Raw genomic sequence first — 5,980 nt, forward strand, 5'->3', positions numbered from 1 at the left:
TTTAATGTTTTAATGACCGGGTCTGTTTGTTTTGGAGAGGAGACGACCTCAGAGGTAATTCAGCTCCAGGTAGAACCCTGTCAGGGCTCTGAAGTGGACCCAGAACAACTCTCATCAGCTGTTAGCTGTAAACACTAGCAGGACTAAAGTTAGTTAGTGCGGCTGTGTTAAAACTATAACTTAGCACAACATCACTGCGCTTTAATGCTTGTTACGCTTTATTAAATGTCACATAATTAACAAAATAGCTATATAATGTCAGTCCAGTGACTGTTGCCTGACAGCCGACCTGCCTCTCATTCTACGGGGCCGGCAGTCACTCAGCCTGCCGAGTGAACGAGGACCCATGTGAGCGCTGAACGAGACGTTCATTCCTGCTCCACGACTCAAACAGACCCACAGCTGAGAGTCGTGAACTAATCAGTTCTGTTTCCTGTCCTGACGGAGCCCATGCAGCTGCTGTGTGACGAGTGAACGTAAGAATCCAAGATCTTTCACACATGCGTGAAAATTAATGAATTACTCACTGAGACAATCGTTCCTCCTGAGTCATACACACGATTAGGTCTTATGAACGAAACGTTCTTTAAATGACACAACACTAGAAGTCTCACACACAGTGACTTCAGACACGACTTGAGATTCGTCCTTAAAAGACTTCAGACTTGACTCAGACTCGTGAACAATGTTTATTTTTTAGGAAACGTCTGATGAGCTAGGTGTTATTCCCCTCCCTCCGTTACCTATAACCTGCCTACGTAACACGTAACATCTGCTGCGCGCAGCCGCACGTGAGAGAGGACAACAAACACCGGCAGCTGCTCCGCCATTCATCATAAACTTTGGCTTTAAAACTTCATACAACAAGACCCAAACAAAGAAGCGCCGAACGCAATATAGGTTAGTAACCTGAGGTTAGTGAACATGTTTAGCTCAACATTGGCCATCTAAAGTTAGCTTGATTCTTGCTTTAGCTATGACCTACGGGAGGCTAGGTCCGACTGTCGTTCTGTTATGAAAAGATGAATGAGCGTTTGTCTATTTGCCAAACTAGCGGTGGTCGATAAACATAATCATTTACGTCCACAGACGCTCCCGACGAAAGCGTCATGGGTTTGGGTTTGTGGGGTGTGTTTTGTATTTGTTTCTGTGTTCATTCCCTGTCCTTGTGTTTGCTCTTCTCTGTAGTATGTGTGTGTTACTTTGGTCATTTGTTTATTTCTCAGGTTTCCTTGTTTTGAGTTCATCCGTGTTTCTAGTCTTGTTTTACTGTCTCTATGTTCTTTGCTTTTTAGTCAGAAAGTCACTTATGTTGTCTGTGTTATGTTTCATTTTGTGGGTTTCTGTTAGCTTTACTTCCTGGTTTAGTTTGTAGTTAGTCTGCCCTAGTGTCTCTTGTCTTGTTTTACTTCCAGTGCTTGTCCTTGATTGTCTGAGTGGTCTCACCTGTGTGTAATAGGTTCTCCCTCACCTGTGTATTTAAGTGGTTTTGCATCTTTCAATTGTTGCCAGTTCATTGTGGATTTTGTGCGTGTTTCCAGTGTCGCCAGTGTTTCCTGTGTGGATTTTGTTAGTGATGATTACATGTGTATTTCTCTAGTGTAGTCTCCAGTGTGGTCTCTTGTTTCCAGGTTACTTGGTTGACTAATCTCACTTTTGGATTTATTGACTTTCCTGTACCTGCACCTGTAAGTTTTCACCTTGGTGAAACCTGGTTGGAATAAATTCCTTCAACTTACCTGCTCTATCTCCGTATCTGCATTTGGGTCATAAAACCTCTGTTTCCAGCATAAAGTTGTTTATTTGGGGGCGGAGCATATTCTATAGCGTCCATGTGGCCCACCTCATTTATATCATCGCAAAGCCAGCCAGTCGACTCCCGACACAATCACATCTCAAACTCGCACTGTTAAACACCCAATCCTTAAACACCAAGGGCCCCATTCTCAGTGAATTCATTATAGACAATAAACTAGACTTTCTCTGGCTTACCGAAACCTGACAACCTCCCCTCTCCACCGGAAAATTTCTCCCTTAACCAGACTGCACTCCTTGGATACACCTACAGTACACAGAGAAATCACAGGACGGGCGTGTTGGTGGTTTAGCAGCAATGCACAAGCAAACCATTAAAACTAGTGGATCCGTTCCTACAGCATCCTATTTTGAACCCCTTGCTTTTAAAGTGTCTGGTCCTTAAACCTTGGTCACTGCTGTCATCTACGATGAGGCCATTGACATGTAGAATTAATAAAAAAAAAAAAATACAGATTCAATTACATATATTCAATTTTATTGATATAGTACAAATCAGGGTCGGAAATTCCCTTTTTTCACTGCCTACCACTGCAGCAGGAAGGTTTTTTCTGCCGCTTAATGAAGGAATAACATTCAGCTCGTTTAGGCACCATTTAATGTAAATAATGTTGTCAGTCAATGTTCAATATATTTATATGAAAACCTTACCTACTTTTTTTTGCATGCACAAAGGCCCATGCCTTTCAGTACAAGACAATCTCTCCACCTTACTGAACAACCAGGTATTTTGATTGGAGATGCACGATCAATATATATTATTACTGCATGTGTCAGTCATGAGAAGAAGGAAGAAGATTAGAAAGGGACAGAGGAAAATTGGTTGCTGAGTAATGGAGGAGAAGAAGTGTCACATAATAATAATTTCACAGGAAGACAATTTGAAAGTCAAGTCATGAATGAAATAATATATATCATCAGGTACTGACAGATGACAAGAAACACAAAGTTCCCCAGAGTTTATTATACAGTCAGTGCTCAATACAAAACCCACAGTTCAACCACCAATAAATGAGTCTTTCTCTCTTATAAAAAAAAAGTTGCAAAGTGAAATGGTATCCATTTCCAAAAAACTGCCAGACAGTACCAAAACAGTGTTCTTTGCGGTCAAAAAGAAAGAAAGTATTGAACATTTTTGTGAATATACTGCTTGACTTTTTTCCCCAACGGGGGGATTGTGCAGTACTCTCCCACAAAGCCATAATTAACTTCCAGGTTTCTAAAAGCAAAACCCACAGAGCTGCATAAAGAAAAGATTAGGTAGTTTAAATATGTAACAGTGTGGCATGTCAAATTGAATCATTTGTCTGTCAAACCTTTGGATGGAGAACAGCAGACTGCCTGTTAACAAGATTGCAAACAGGAAGCCTGAAGAGCATCACACCACCTGCCAACTTCTTGGCCTCACATGCTGCAGTCATTAAACACATCTTGGCTGCTGACTGCTGGGATGAAGGCAATCTCATGACTGTAAAGCTCACTGACTTAAGTGATACATCTTTTATTTATAAAAAAACACACGAGTGTTATCATCTGCTTGTTGCCTAATCGTTTTGAGATGGACTAAGCTTTTCTGTAGATTGTCTCTAGGTAGTCGATGTTCATTCCAGTTTCACTTGAGTGAAATGTGATTACTCCAGTGTTCACATTAAGCCTGAATCAGATTCCAAGTACCAAGCTGTAAGCATTGGCTCATGAGTACCGAAGAAGAAATGTTGTTGCTCAGTTCTACCTACGTGAACACGAAGAGGTATTTGATGTAGAATATACTTTAAAAGAATGGAAAAAGGTTCACTTTCTATACAGTACAATCTGTGAACATTGTGTTTGAACACGAGGATTGATCTTTGTTCAACTTATCATGTTTGTTAAACAAAAGCTTTGTCTTCAATGCAAAGTGTACGTAAAATTTAGTTTAAAGAAATCATTTTACAAAATTGATTGATCAGTTTAGATGAGTTTTACTGACGTGTAACAAAATAAAATGCCTTCCTGACAATCCCAACACAGGTATGCAATATGTCTACAAATGGGAAATAATGGCTGCAGCATACGTGAAGGAATCGTACCATCTCTGCCTGGTGTCACTTGAGCTTCTGCCTCCTTACTGCTTTCATTATTATTAACATATTATTATTTTTATTTATATTAGTACCCATGGGCGTCGTTAGGCCTGAGCTATAGCCCTGGATATTTTTGAAAACCCTGAAAAAGTTCACTCTGATCATGCATTGAAACCCTTGAAAATAATGATGTCGTGGAGTCCTCTGTCCAAGCAGCAGATCGAACTCCACCCTAATGTTCCTCAGTGTTCCTGCATTTGTGGGCATGAGAGAGGAGAGAGAGAAAGTGCTCAGTGGTCGCAGCTTCAGGGCTTGTCAGTGACTACTGAAATCATTTTTGATCAACAAATGTAAATATTCACTGTTTTCTGTGACTGTCTAGTCAATTTATTTGGTAGAAAAACAGTTAAAAGTCAGCCACAAATTCGCGAGAGAATGACCAAAAGGCAGAATTGCCGTCCGTCAACTGTGCGTCAACTGTCACTGTTAGAACAAAATAATAGTATTCTGAGATTTTGAGGAATAAGGTATAACATGAGAAAAGTTGTAACATTTTGGGAACGAAGTCTTACTAGAATAGGCTTGGAGTCATATGTGCTTGTGTTTGTAATACCTGCATTATCTCCACTTATTTAGACCCGTAAAAGTTTGGACTGCAGTGTGGCGTCTCTCCTCTGACTGGTAGCTCTGTGTCTGCTGTCTCTGTGTCCCCCTCACTCAGAAACACCTTTGCTCTGTTCGGGCTTGTCTCACTGCACCGGGATGCTTCTCACCGAAGCAGCTGTGAGCTGTACTTTATTAGAGGTGGCGACGTTAAAATTTGAAGGGATTCATGGTGAGTTTTATGTCCGATCTAAGTGTTTAGATTCGGTTTTCCACCTTCGATGAAGAGCAGCACCCTCGTCTCATCCGGTACAGTCCCTAAGGGGGTTCTGTGTCTGTCAGACGGTCTGAAGGGGATACGACCATATCAGCAGAGCAATAACACAGGCTAATGCACAGCAGTGTATAGGGCAGGTACACTTTTAAATATGACTTTTTTTATCATTGGATTGTGACTGATGTGGGAGAGATTCTGAATGTGCAGAAAGTTTTGAACCTGAACAGAAAACCTGCTGAAATGCAGGAGCTATTGAAGTCCCTGGGTTTATAAATGAATCAAAATGAATCCATTTATCAACAGCTGAATAGGTGCCACATTAAAGAGGAATGCGTGTTGACTCAGCAGGGACGAGAAAAGTTGATCTACAGGTGAATACATATCCAGCATGCCTGAGAGCCTTACTGCATTATATTTTTAAATTTTAAATCGCCACCTGCTGCCTGAATTTTCTGTTTACATAAATACAGTTAAGCAGAAAAGGCTGACATTGGTACTGAATGCAGGAAATAAAAAGACCCCCAGAGTAATATTAATTATTATGGTATTATTACTAGTAATAACTAACAATGATAATAACACATTTATTTATTCATTTTATAAATAAAATGTATCTCAGTGACTTACAGGAGGAAGAAAAGAGTGAAATGGAATGCGTAAAAGTCAGAACATCGTCAATTTTGTGCGATTAGCTCAGTAGTGTACAGGACTCCTTGCTTGCTTTTTTATTCTTGCTTGCTTATTTTTTCTTCCTTTTTCAACAAATTGATTGTAAAGAGATCGTATTAAATATCACAATCAAGCATGTGCAGGAGTGTGTACATCCCAGCGATTGGTCCACATCAACCTAAGGACGCTTATTTTCATTTCCCCAGTGTCTCCAGGCAGAGGAAATTCCTGCTTCTCTCATTCAAGGGAATTCACAATCTCACATTTTCTGATGACTTATGACTTCTGATGACGCCGATCAAAGGAGTTTAGTTTCCATCTGAGACGAGTTCGGTCCAAACCTTTTGCACCGATTTGCTACATTTTGTTGGGGCTGAACTCAGCCCAGGGTTGTGTGATAAGGGCAACTGAGACGGTAAATATGGCGAAAAGAAAGAAAGAGGAAAAAGAAATGCGTGGTGCCGAAAAACTTTGAATTAAGAGGAAAAAGATGTCGGCACAAGAGGCAGCTGAATGCGCCAAATAAACCAACCAGGCAGGCACAGAGGAGGCA

The 5,980-nt window shown here is 40.6% G+C and overlaps 1 protein-coding gene across 2 annotated transcripts in view; it reads right to left on the minus strand.

Moving 5' to 3' along the window:
* Positions 1 to 5,980, minus strand: part of setd7 (SET domain containing 7, histone lysine methyltransferase) — a 519,573-nt gene that overhangs the window by 267,998 nt on the left and 245,595 nt on the right. The window lies entirely within an intron of this gene.

Source organism: Micropterus dolomieu, linkage group LG19 (genome assembly GCF_021292245.1).
Source record: "Micropterus dolomieu isolate WLL.071019.BEF.003 ecotype Adirondacks linkage group LG19, ASM2129224v1, whole genome shotgun sequence".
Taxonomy (NCBI): Eukaryota; Metazoa; Chordata; class Actinopteri; order Centrarchiformes; family Centrarchidae; genus Micropterus; species Micropterus dolomieu.